Consider the following 14,812-nt stretch of genomic DNA (forward strand, 5'->3'; position numbering starts at 1 on the left):
AGTAGGTCGCTTTTTTTGTCATGCATGTACATCCATGACAAATTTATGACATAATCAAGATAGTCATACCTGTGCTGTCGTAGAAGTGTTCCATGACATTACCAAAATTATCATCACGGAAGTGTCCACTTCCATGACGATAAATCGCGCGTCACAGAAGTGCTTTCGTCAAGGGTAACCGACATGTGGCATCCACCGTAACGGAAAGTCGTTAAGCTATCGGGTCGGGTTTTGGATCCGATAACCCATTAACAGCCCCGACCAATGGGAAATTTCCATGTGTAAAATTCCTATTGGCCGGACGAAACACGTGTCAGCTCGTCAGTGGGTCAGATAGGCGCCTATGATACGTTGACAGGTGCACGGCCCAACAGAGGCCCATTCCTGTGTAAAGGCCGGCCCGTTTGACTTGGTCAAAAGCTGGCGGGCCGTCCCATGGAAAGCCTGTTAACGGCATGTTCGAATATAGCCCATTTACAGCCCGCTAACCCAAGGCCCGTTACGCCCTATCCGAATTAGGCCCAGTAGCGTCATCTGGGCCATCCAATATGATTCCAGCCCGTTTTCACTTCTGGCCCATGTATGGCCCATGACGTCTTTCGGCCCATATGAGGCCCTGTGTAACTCTTGGCCTATTAACGGCCCGTGGTGAAACTGGCCCGTAATGAACAGTGTATCACTTTACACCCATTAACGGCCCGTGGTGAAACTGGCCCGTGATGAACAGTGTATCACTTTATACCCATTAACGGCCCGTTATTCCGTTGGACCATTTCCAGCCCATGTTATCTTTCGGCCTTCTCAGAGCCCATTTATTCTTGGGCTCATTTCCAGCATTCGTTTACTTATGGCCCATTACTGTCATTTTTTGCTTGTGGGCCAAATTCAGCCCATGGTTACAGTCGGCCCGTTTGTGGTCCGTTAATACGTTGGGCCGTTTTCATAGCGTCATCGAATACGGCCTATTAATGATGGCCCGTTATGGTCAGCCCATGAATGGATGATTCAAACTCTAGCCCGTTTACGGCCATAATGCGGCCTGTTATTGGCCCATGTTTGGCCATCGATCATATTGCCCGTATAAGGCCCATTGATGATACAGCCCGTAGAAGTCCCATTGTTTCTACAGCCCGTAGAAGGCCCATTGTTTCTACGGCCCGTAGAAGGCCCACTGTTTCTACGGCCCGTAGGAGGCCCAGTGTCACTAGAGTAAATATTAGCCCATGGTTATTGTGGCCTAGTTTTAAAAAATAGGTTAATGCAGCCACTAGCAAACCGCGGAAAAAGAACTGCAATGACTAGAAGCAAACAAATAAACAAGACAACAAGGAAATAAATAAGCAAGCAACTTATGCTAGGCTATCACGGCTATCACACATATTACATCCACTAGGAATCAAAGTTCGCCACCAGTGCAAATAAACGCGCCGACAAAAGAATATACAAAACTGAGAGCACTTCAGAAGGCACTAGGCCTGGGTAGGTTGGGCCCCCCAAACAGCTGAAGAAGCTGAGTAGACCTCAGTTGTGTCAACGATAGATGCATCAACACTAGATTTAAGGCATGATGATGCGCACGGCAGTCCTCTGACATCTTCATTGCATATTTGACTTCAAGTCGGAGCTGAGCTGAAGCAAGCCTTTCCTCTTTAAGTTGAGACTGAAGAAGTCGAACTGATTGAGGCGGCGACAACATAGAGGTTGTCTCACACCTGCTGGTGAGTAGCTTCAACTCACTGTCTTCATCATGACAGGACCTTGGGTTCATCTCGCTGTCCTCAAAATGGTTTGGCTCACTATCTTCCCTAAAGTTCTGCCTGGCGTAAGAGATATGAGTCTGAAAGAGAAACAAGGAGACATGTAACAGGTTTCACAATTATATAAGCAAATAAATGGATCTGTTCTGCATAAGGAACATGTTTTTACAACTACAATTTGAAACTGGTAGTTGTTGCAAACATCCAATCAGATGTAAATAGCAAAGCAAACGGCAGTGGAGGAAATGATGCCTATCCTAATCTATACTAGAACAAAGTTTGAAGGCTTGAGAAGGATGAACTTACATTACATGTTAACACGGGCTGGACAAAGCCCTTCTCCATGTTGATGGAAGGATAATTCAATAAATTCCCCAAAGAAAATTCTTTATAAGCATTGCCATTATTCTACATTTTGCAAAGAGTAAATATAGATCAAATAATATTGGAAGAAACAGAGGATAATGAAGCTCAGGTGCAGACTGATGATACATAATCAAATAGCAATTAATTAAGTACAGCGTCACAAGGCAAAAGGGAGAGAGGTACTGACAAGAGCAATGCAGAGCCCATTATTGTTTTGAGATTGTATGATCCTTTGAGCAAGGAGATTCATCTGAAATTAGTTTTCATACAAGAGAGAAGGAAAGGCACAAGCAGAAAATTAGGAGTTCAAATTTTGAATTGATATCATAGGCAGTACCTAACGCTGGGCTCCCAGCAGTTCTAATAGGGATTTGGCCACTGGAGTAGGGGTAAAGTGTGGTACAATTGGGCCTGTGTTTTCTGTGGCTGCTGATCTGTCTGATTTAATAGGTATCACTACCTTTTCCAAATACCTAGTCTGTACTCCTTGACGACCTGCACTCACCCTCTTCCTTTTGGACACCTATTACGAAAGAACAACATCTGACTGGAAAAACATAGTGTGGTGACACATGGAATAGGTACAGAAAATGGATAGGTATGGCATATACTCATATATGATGCTTAAACTAAGCAGATGGTGTAACAAAGTAGAAGTAATGCAAGAGGTCAGATGCAAAATATGCGCGACCAATACAACTTTGCAAAGTTAGAGCAAGCACCTTGATGGGTGAATAAGATAGGCCATCCTCCACCATGCCAAGTTTGATAGCCAGTGGATTGTTCTGCAATATTCCTCTCGTGCGCCCATTCTCATATTCATTTTGATAATGTTCAATATCTGACATGCATGAAAACATCAAAACAAGTGAGATTTTCTTTGTAATGCAGAAGTGATTCTAATCCAATACTGCCTCCCTGTAAAACCCTTTGTGCTATCTCTGCAATTCTTTTAAAAGATGCCATGCATGCTGTAATTTGGTGTGTGCATTAATATAATGTGGCCTACTACTCAAAATATGAGAGCTCCAGAAGTGATGACACTTCGCAGATGATAGCTTCAACATATAGTAAAGAAGAACAAGTCGACCTGACCTGACAGATTCAAAATATACTAAGGGAGAACAACTCGACCTGAGCAGTCGACCGCAAGAGAAGAGTATCATCTTAAAGAAGAGCAGAAGAGCAAGCAGATTGAAGATATTACAAGTCTTTTAATACAATGTCGGTTGGCCACCCATGATGAACCAGAGCGCACAGAGAAATACTATTCTTTCCGGTCTCTCCATATGTGGCTCACATGCATTTCAAAACTAAAGTAGGAACATTTAGCTAACCAATTAAACATCTCTTAGTTTTACTAATATCAGCAATAATATCAGATATGAATTTGTACAACTAAGCTTGTTTAGCTCGATGGGTGGAGCAGTGCTATTACGACACGAACCACGTAGGCTGATTGTGGTCATCATAAAATGGGGAAAACATAAGCATGATGAGTACAGTGTTGACCGTGGCAGTGGGATGGCAGATTTGAAGCTGCAAACCGCACAAAGGGTAGTTAGCAACCGATGTTTGCTTTGAAATAACAACTAAGATTTGGTATGGACAAGAAAGTACGGTCAACAAGTGACAAAGAAATGCAACTATGCTGTCTCTCTATATGTTGCGACATGCATTTGGAAACTCAAGTGGGAGCTTTAGCTAACCAATTAAATGTGTCGGTTAACTAATATCAGTATCATATCACAATCATATTTGAACAACTAAGCTTTCGAATTCTGAGTGTTGTGTTGTTTAGCTTCAAGGGTGGAGTGATGCTAGTATGACAGAAAGCACCTACGCAGATCATAGTAGAGTATATAAAAGGGGAAACCCTAAGCATCAAGAGAAAAATTAGGAAAGTGGAACTAGCTGGACCAGTGGGTGGCGCACATGCTTTTCGAAACGAATATAGGAACATTAGGTGACCAATTAAACGTTCTCTGTTTTAGTGATATTAGCATCATATCAGATTCATATTTCAACACGTAAGCTTTGGGTTGAGGTCTTGAGGAGCAGTGCTAGCACGACACGAAGCACCTATGATGATGGTGTGAATATGAAGGGGGGAAACCATAAGCTTTACGAGTATAGTGCCCGTGCCATGGCGGATTTGAAGGTGCAAACCGGACAAAGCTACTTCGCAACCAATGTTTGCTTTCAACTAGCCACTACAATTTGGTACGGACAAGAAAAGTACAGTAAACAAATTACGATCTATTTTTCGGGTGAGATCAATAAGTTAAGCACATATGGAAGAGTACCAGCTCTCTTGCGATGCCGTGTAGGCCTATGCTGATATGTTGAGGGTGCTGCGGGTGCGATGGCTGTCGGCGGCGGGGAAGAAGACTTTAGACGGCAGACGGCCGGGTCGGGGGATATATCCTGTTGCCATGGACGAGGCGGTTGTAGGAGCGGCAACGGCAAGGTGGACGACGGCGCCGATGAAGCGAGAGGAGGCGATGAAAGGATCCTGGTCCAACGCCGTGGATGAGAGACGTCCATCTCTTGCAGTGGACGACGGGGTAGGGGTAGTGGCTCCGGCAAGGTGGAGGATGGGGTGGCGGACAGAGGAGGCTGGCCACAGTGCGGAGGTTGTCGTGCCGCCGATGGTGTATGAATGGGGAAATGGAGGGGAGGGGGATCTCAAACTTTGGGACGCGCTTCTCTGAAATGGGGGAAAGTTATGAACTTATCCCCCGTTTAAAATTTTGGACATCACGTCGGTTGGGGATAGTACGATAATCTCGCATCTCCCAAATATTTGCCGGTAACTATTTCGGGCGAGGAGAGGGTGTTTTGCCGCCCACGGTTGGCGCCCATGGTGTATGAACGGGGCTAACAGGTAGGGCGGTTGTGTCATGTCTGATGGAAGTTACACATCTGCCCCTATTTAAAATATAAGCCTACATCGATTTCGGACGAGGAGAGTTTGTTTTGCCGCCCACCGTGTATGAATGGGGAAATGGAGGAAGAGACACATGTCTTTCGGACGAGCTTGAATCAAATGTGTTTTGCCGCCCACGTTTGGCGCCCACCGTGTCTGAATGGCCTCAGAGGCCGTCGTGTCACGTCTGATTGAAGTTACTATTCTACCCCTATCGACAACAGTGTAAATCTTGTCGATAAGGATGTCAAGTGTCAGGGGTAGACAGTAATTTCCATCTCACAAACACTTGCTTCGGGCAGCCCACAAATTATAGTGGGTGTTTAGCCGCTTCATTCAAAACTTGGGAGAATTAGCATTCGTTTACCCTGGGACCTGGCAAACTAAATTCAAATCCAATTTGTATTCGATTACGAATATCCACAAATAATTATACATTTTGTTATTTATTTCTTCAAAACCACAACAAAGATTTATTCCACCTTTATATATGATTATGATTTAGAAATGCCGTGATCTTCGAATTCAGTAGGTTGGATACACTCTGAGTCAAACAGTTATTTCATCCAATACAATATGCTCACACGAAAAACAGTTCACCTTATGTCAATCATACAAGTACTGAGGATTACCTCGCCTAAAAAATTCGGATCATTACAACACATGGACAACATAAGGGGTCTTGCAACATAATCCATTCAGAGACATGACACAACATGCAAGTACAATAATCTAATGAAAATTTCAACTGGTATCTAAAGAAGAACCGGGATTATCTTGGGCTTCAGATAGCAGAAACAGCAGGACCTCCTCCGTCTTCAAATGCAACATTCTTACTTCCTCCAATTCTTGGGTTGCTTGCATAATGCGTGCCGCTAATTCCGTAATTTCCAGCCTCAAGATAAAGATTACCTCATTCATGGCAGTCACACCATCTCTTTATGCCTCTAGTAGAGCCTCAAGCACTATAATATCTGTGCTCAGACTGCTCTCCGGCGGTGTTGCCTCTGAACTGCTACCATCTGGTAACATGGATGGCGCACTGCTTCCACAAATAGATTCTGGGGTTGTACAGTGTGTCCTAGTGTGAACGACATCCTGAAAGGTTTCCGCTGGACATCAGTAAGAGATAGTTATCGTATGATCCAGGCAGTAAGCTTACATGGTAAACGACGGACGAATTATTGCCGAGCATGGCAAACTATATTTAAATGGTTCGAAGTAGCATCAGCTGAAAAGAAATTAAAATGGTAAGATGAAACTAGGGATGTAAGTGGCAAATAAACAAAATCCGCCAGTCCCATCTAGTTAGTTTTTTCTACCTCCCTAGTTCATTTTCCTCAAAAAACAAAAAATCTTTTGAACTATCATACCACTAGTGGACTTTAATCGGGATTAAACCGGACCCAGTTGACATCCCTAGTTGAAAGGGAGTGTACAACCGCTATATTTAAGTTGCCAAGGCATCTAAGCAGTTGAAATAATCTGAGAAAGCACTTAACAGTGTGGCCTCATATAAACTACGAAGACAGTCTTGTGATGAAGTTGAGAGGAAAAGTTAAGGACTCAAATGAAATAGGCATGCATTTCTTTACGATAGTACAGCAGGCACTGCTGACATATTGGCCAACTCGGGTATAGCGTAACAACAAATAAGCATTCGAATCAAGCAATACAGCAAAGCAGAGAACTGAACTATTTGTAATTTGGTAGGATTACACGTTGAGGGCACAAGCCAAGAAAGCAACCCACTCGCATTACATTTCACATGTACTAAAACACACTGGCTTACCATATGTTGTTGTGAAGCCTAGCTGCTGTTGCAATGTTCTTTGAACATATCGTCAGCATCCCGTGGTTGCAAATCTAGTTGTTGTAGTTTATTCTGCACCATCTATTTAGGTAAAATTAATTTTAATCGCATGCACTGGTCCGAATTGATCATCAATGGTTCATCTAAACTAATGAAAGAAGGGTGTGTGCATACACGACAATACTCCCTCCGATTCTTTTTACTTTGCGTATAACTTTTTCTTAGTTTTCTTGTATTAGTCTGGCATTGTCGATTCCTAGCGCTGGTTTCCTTTTGTGCCCCGCCCCATCCGCCTCTGCCCCAATTAATTGGCAAATTAGTCCAGAAAAATTAAACCAGTGCCCTCCTTGGTATGCGGGTCAAGAGTTGTGCGCAGAGTAAATAGAATCAGAGGGAGTATATCTACTTCCCTATATTTTTATGCTTGTTTGAGGTGCCAGCCCCAAAAGAACAAATATTTTGCTTGATGGGGTTGGCAGCTCCATAATTAATAGAAGCATCAAATTAGTCATGCAACTTGGGAAGATCAAGAACACACAAACAAGTAAACAGAGGCTCGGAGCAGTGATGTAATAGCTAGCATCAGAAAATGTAGGGTAAAACGAACAAAAAGCAGCGGAACCACATGCTAGTTTGCTGATGTGTAATTAAGCATAGAGAACATTAAGCAGTCTGATGGAACCAACAGGTGGCATCAGAACAAAACTAAAGCATATTAACTATATGTGCACTGGTATGTAATTTAGCACATGTAACATGTTCACTGCCAGAAGTATGGCCCTACAGATGCAAGCAGAATAACGCGTCTCATGAAAAACGGAATGATGCCCTGAAGAAATTCAAAGGTGCGCTGCTTATGCTAGAAAAGTGAACATAGGCGTCGGCCGTTGGATAATAGTACCCGATTCTCGGCGGCGTATGGGTATTGTTGTCATACTTGATAGCTAAGGATCGTCGATGGTGCTCGTGTTGCGGTTGAGTTTGGGCCGACTGTCGCCATCGCTGAAGCGGCTCCGGTGCTACGGTTGCGGCGCCTGTCGACATACAAGAAAGCTCATTTGTGGTAAGTTAACAGTTACACGATAAAGAGAAAAACCGAAAGGAGTACAAATCGAAATAACCTGATGAGGCTGCGGCGTCGGTAAAGCAGGGCCGGTGGAGTTGAATATGGCGTCCGTGGAGCGGGTCCGGTGCAGTGGACGAAGGCTTTGGCGGGCGCATTGTACAGTGCTTTCGGTCAGGCAGATCTGTTGCGGCGGGCGAGGGCTTGTATGAAGGGCCAGCGAAGGGGCGGACGAGGGAGTCAGTGAAGGGCCTACGCTGTGGTGGACGAGGGTGCCGGTTAAGCAGATCCGGTGCGGTGGACCATGATGGCGGTCAAGGAGATCTGGAGCGGTGGACAAGCCAGTCGCTAAAGCGGCTCCAGTGAAGTGGTGAGTTGGCAGTTGGGGGTTCCAAGGTGCGGAAGGTAGATCCGGCGGGGTGTGAGGTCCACCGCTGCGGCGGAGGACTAGATTCGGCGGCCTGCCGTGGTTGGGGGTCGGGGAGGGGAAGGGGGGGCTCTGGGGAAGAATGTTGGGGGCAAAGAGGGGAAAACAATGGAGTTACCAAAGCAGCCCTTTTCCGTTCATGTGGCAGGGGTAAAACAGGAATATCGCAGGGCTAAACTTTCGGGCGCGTGATATTTCGATGTGAGCGGGAAGTTTGAAAGCTTTTGGCGCCTAAAATTATAAGTATTCTGCTCTCGTACGGCCGGCTATGATATCATGGCCGACAATTTGTTTGTTTTACACGCAAAAAAATGTGCAAGTTTTGAAAATCAATGTCTCCAACTCGAAACTTAGATTGTCCATTCAATTCAAATATGGATCATTGAGCTAGTACAAGCAAATACCATCATACGGTCCAATTCAAATGAAATTCCAAATGTGTTTATCCTAAATATGATGACAAAAGCAAAAATGTGTATGTGTATGAATAAAGTGGATGATTATAAAGTTTGAACATGCCTGTATGTGTATATCTCTAGGTTTGATATATGAATTTGAAATCACGAAATCTCGGCTTAAAAAATGTACCTCCGTTTAAATGAATTACAAAAGCTAATGATGGAGTCGAATTCCAAAATTCCAATCTTAGGTTTGTAATTCTGGTACATCAAGGTATATCACGCATGTTCAAAAGTATCGTTATCTCATAGTACAAACTGTGAAACAAATTGACCAACCATGAATGCACAATATCTCAATTACGCTAAAGTCCCTCAAATATAGACACCTCACTCTTTATCTGAAGTCAACCCCCCCCCCCAACCACACACACACACACACAGAAGTCGTTCTCTCCCCCAAACACCAACACACGAGCACATTAACACCCCTCTCTCTTGTAAATTCCGGACCCCAACATAGGTCTCTATCACTTTGTCTCTCGGGCATGCACACATCTCTTCCCTCACTCTCTAGGTCTCCCGCTATCTCTCTTACCCAAGCACACGCACTATGTAGAGTGTATATTTCCCATACACACAAAACGTCACCCCCAAACGTCTATCTCCCTAGTTATGTGGTTCTCGCGCACTCACCTCACACAACACCCCCACTGCAAACAAGCACACTTTGTCTCCTTGTGCACCACTCTCCTCTTTCTATCTCTCCCACATGCGGACCCGCCCCAGCTCTTTCCCCGTATACATATATGTCGTGACTCTTTGCATAGCTCCCTAATGTATAATCGTTCTCGATTTCGCACATTGTTCTCTACACCATAGATCTCTCATGAAGTCCCTATCACACACACGATGACTTGCTTCCCTTGCGTCTCCGTTCATAGGCCAATTTTGGACAACATCAACATTGTCTCCCTATCTATACGCCATTTATGGACACAAACGACCCCTCTCGCCCCTCTCTTCCTCTCACTCTCTCTCTCTTCGTCGCTAGCTCTCTCTTTCTCTCGCTCTCACACCCCTCTCCCACACACACTCGATGTCTCTTCCAAATAGTCTGCTCCCCCCGCCCGCACCCGTGCCATCTTGCTACTACACATGTCACACCATCCCCCCTTCCCTTATACTAGGTTTACATCATCAGTGGTCTCTCTACTCCACATACACTCTCTGCCTCTCACACACAAACGCGTGCACAAACACACACGGACACGCACAAACACCCATTTACCTTGATCCTCATCTCTCCTCATGTCCGCATGTGTATCTCACACACTCACTCTCTAATTATGTATATGTGTCTCCACATTACACAACATAAATCCCCATGTATATGTCTCTCTCTATCCTCCACACACATAGACACAAAGAATCCGTTATCATTGCCTCAGTCTCTAACATATCACACACGCACTCTCTCTCTCTCTCGCAAACACGCTCAACAAGGGTTTCCCCGTGAATAACTTACCGTCTATTCATGAACAGTCGTGGCAGTACGGTGAACACGAGACATGAAAAATAATAAATCTACACGTACTTAGACCACCTAGTATGACTACTAGGACTAGAGCAAGCCAAAAAGCGCGCCGCCGTCACCCCCTCCTTGTCGGCGACGGGAAAATCTTCGTTTTACACAGTCGAGAAGTCATTGTGCTAAGGCCCCACATGTCGAGGCGTTGAATAGAATGTAGATGCTAGTTTACGGAAGCAAGTATCGATAATACGTTTGTATCTCCATACTTATATTTCTTCTCTTATAAAAAAACCGAGTTGGTGATGATGGTACATGTGCCATCTTGCAATATAGACCGTCCGACCTATATCTGACGGATGGAAATTGAACTAAAAGGTACCCGCACCCCTCTCCACATTTGCAGACAAGGCCTTCCCTCGTTCATCCTTATCTCCAACAAACCTCATTGTTGAGCAATTAATAAAGGAAGCCTCTGGAACAAACTGCCTGGTGGCCGCTGCCGGCGTCGTCAATCCCCATGCCTCCGCTCAGTTCGACCACCAACCACCACCACACTCCACTCGTCTTCACCTTATCTCATATTTCTCAAGATATCATTAGTTTTTATACATGGGATTACTCCCGCAAGAGTCAATCACAACAAGTGTTTTATAAAAAATGCATCTTGATGTTCCGTGCAATGCACGGATCTTGCTAGTACTCCTACACAAGACTAAGTTGGTGATGCTGGTGTGTCTGCCATCCGTCGTTTCTGACCATTAGATCTACATCTAATGATTATGAGGTAAGTTTTTGCCTTTTCTCACCAACATCCCACTTGTCTACCAATTTGCAGAAAAACCCATAATTGGTATCTTAAAACCAACCACATCCCTCCCTGACCTCACCAAAACAGCCCAAGGAATATATTCTAATTGAAACATAATATATCTCTAGTGACATATGTATATCAAAATTAGAGTGTTTTGTACCAAGTTTGTGAATAAGTATTATTCTAATTGTGATTCGTTGCAACGGACATGAACATTGCTAGTATTTCCAACCATGCATTTCTTTTCCTAGTATTCCATAGTTTCGAGTTTTCCATCAAGATATTAGTCACTCATGGTTGATATTTACTTTCAATCATGTACACATATGCACTATGTAACTAGCCTTGCTTATTGGCTTCCAAAGCTTAACTTTCACTCCTACTTACAATATGTAGAGTATTTAATAAAAAACTACCACTTTCAACCAGCCCTAGGAGGAATCTATTGTACAAAAAATAGCAAAAACATACCCAAAATTTCTTAATCCACGCCAAAAACTACCTAGTACTCCTACCGATTAGGTTCGTTTTAACCCATTTATGACAGGGTTGGCCCACATGTCCGTGCTGACGAGGCAGCTTAAACCAACACATTTTGTTTGACCGTTGACACGAGGGACCCACATCTGATCTTCTATCCTGTTATTCCCCCTCAAATCATTATTTTTCCTGAACATTACTTCAAACAGTGCTGATGCGTGTTCGTCGGTGGCGCCAGTGATGAGCGAGTTGGCCGCCGCTCCGCCGGACGGGCCGGACGCCGCGCTGGCCTCCGCATGGGTTGGCAGGCTGGCCCGAGCGTGACTCACGAGCGAGCAAGCCGCCGCGCTGGCCTTCGCTCGAGCCAGATGGTTGGCCTTAGCACAGCGCGCGCGAGCAAGCCGCCGTGCTGCCGTGCCAATCTAGCTAGCAAACCTTGCAGACAAGCAGCTGGACGGAGCTATCTTGGCTAGCTAGCGGCCGCGAGCGCCGGACGGAGCTGGCATCCGGGCTGCCACAACATGGGCTCCGCACCGCCGGCGGTTTTGACCTCGCCTTCTGCCATCGGCGGTAGCTGCGTCCCATGGCCGAGGATGACTAGGTGGACGGGCCGGAGGTAGGAGGTCACTCGAGGATTTTTGTTGGTGTCCCATGGTTGATAAGGTAGTCTTATCTTAAGTCTGCCACGTATGCAAGTGGTAGTAGTTTCTTGGCATTTTAGTGATTTCTTGCATTATTAGAGCAAGTACAATAGAGCTGAGTCAGCGGGCTATAAGAAATAAACTACTACTACATGTTAGCTATAAGATGGGTTGTAGATGACATGGCACTGGCTTATAGCCAGCAGCTGGCTATACTATTAACCATGCTCTTAGGGGTTTCTTGTAAGGAACAATGTATGTACTACTAGCGACAAAAGGCGATTCTAGGTTGCGTTGTACTCCAACGAGTACTACTAGTGGTCGCGGGAGTGTATACCTCGTTTTGTGGGTTCGATCCCGGCCGAACGCACGACGGCCTTTTTTTTAAAATAGTATACTGTCTAGATACATCGCAGAAATGGATGTATCTAGAACTAAAATACATCTAGATACATCCATACCTGCGACAAGTTATTCGGAACGGAGGGAGTACTACACTTCGCTGCGAGCCAATATTTTACACGGGTAGTTTGAGTTTTGAAGTCAAACGGACATGCGGCCCCACAATCTGGGTGCACTAGAGTCTGGACAGCCTAGCCACGTGAACGGGTTTTCCTTCCCAGCATCCCGTGGCTCGCGTGCTCGCCCTAGCCGCACCTCGCTTGCAGCTTCCAGCTAGTAGCATATTTAAACTAGCGCCTCCCAATTAAGCCCGAGGAGCCGGAAAAGCCTGGCGGGGCATTGGGAACTGTGCAATATGGCTCTGTACGTAAAGTGCTCTACTACTACTCTGTAGCTTGTGGTGTTGCATGCATGGACTTCACTCCATTATCGGCTCTATTATAAAAGAAATTCCTCTTGACGTGTTTTTTGAAACGGAGGCAAAAGCTTTGCTTCATCTCATTCATAAAGAAGGAACTACTAACAAAGTTTGACGAGATCCATTACACCTCCACAAATGGAAGCGAAAAGCCTAGTCTCGCTGTATCAAATAACTCAAATGTTCTGCCCCCGCAGTAATCGTCGCTGATAAACAGGCTGCTAGTGTGTGCGTGAGAGGAGCGGCTGAGTAGGCTAGCTACGTGAGAGGAGTGGCTGAATAGAGCACCGAGAGTACCCACTAGGCCACTACGCAGGTGTACTTCCCCTGCATTGATAGTACATCGATGGTTCTAGAGAACAATAGTACCCTCCACTTCCAACTGTAGCTCCTTGGCCCTGAGATTGAAGAGTTCAAAACTGGTGCACTATACAAGACTAGACTAGAAGTACAGTACTCCCTCCTTTCTGGTTTATAGGGCTCATCTCAAAATTTTAGTTTTTCCATTTTATAAGGCTCAATTTGGTTGTTTCACATCACATGTTCAGATTCCAAGGTGCATTACATCATTGCATGCAACTATTAAGAGAAAATTGACCAATGAATGTAATTTATGCATGCATGCATTGCAATTAATGCATTGGTAAACATACTTTTTTGAGGAAAACAAGAGCATTAATTGGGTGCTTTTTTGAGGAGTAGTTGAGAAAATTAGTACTAGTACTGCTACAGTATGAGTACGTACTCCTCCGTCACATAATGTACGACGTTTTTTGACACTAGTTGGCATGTACAAAAAATGGCAAAAACATACCCAAAATTTCTTAATCCACGCCAAAAACTACTACCTAGTGCCAAAAATTTCTTACTAGTGCTATTATTTATAGTATAATGCAATCCCATAACGTTCCATAATGCTAGTACTAGTACTCCATGGTACCTAAAATTACTACCTAGTGCCAAAAATTTCTTACTAGTGCTATTATTTAGAGTAGTAAATAATAGCCTCACCCCTTCGCTGAGGAACGATCTACAGTTGGAAGGGACGAGGCCCTGCGGTTACTACGCTCTTATCTCCTCCTCGCCAGTTCCCCTCCCCCCGAAGAGAAGGCAGTTCGTCGCTGCTCCCATGGATTCGCCAGGCGGTTCTCCTCCTCATCGGGGCTGGGAGACCTTGGACGATGATTCTTTGGGAGAAATCGCACGCCGCTCCGACGTCCTCACCGCCGCAAGACTCGGTGCTTCCTGCACCAACTTTTTCAAGACGCTGCTTAAACAGGCTTGGGAAAAGGCCATGCTTGTTGGTCTTCCATGCATCCTCGAGGAGAAGGTTCTTCTATGGGACAATTCTTCGAAAAGTCCACCGCTCCCTGGCCATGGTTGCACGTTGACTCGGCTAGAGTTGACGACCTTGAGAGGTAGTCGGATTTTGTCCGATGAGCAGGTCAGTAATGGAGTTTGATCATGTAGTATTTAGTTATTCCATTTCCATCCCGTAATTTCTCCGCTGCCCACCGTCTAATATATAGGTCTGGGTTGGTGCCAACGAAGATTGGCTTGCATACCTCCGGCCGGATACCACCATGATTTTGCACAACATCCACAGTAGTGCGGCCGTTCCGGTAGACCCCTTCTCCACCATTGGGATCGGCCTTCCGGACTGGCTGGGCAAGAATACGTATGATGATGCCTACATGAGATTGAAGAAGATAGCAATTGCGGACCTGCCGACAAAGCGACGCGGCTACGACGATTACTATCTCATTGCGGTGT

This window comes from Triticum urartu, chromosome 7A (genome assembly GCF_056163025.1).
Source record: "Triticum urartu cultivar PI428250 chromosome 7A, HENAU_Tu73, whole genome shotgun sequence".
In the NCBI taxonomy this organism is placed as follows: Eukaryota; Viridiplantae; Streptophyta; class Magnoliopsida; order Poales; family Poaceae; genus Triticum; species Triticum urartu.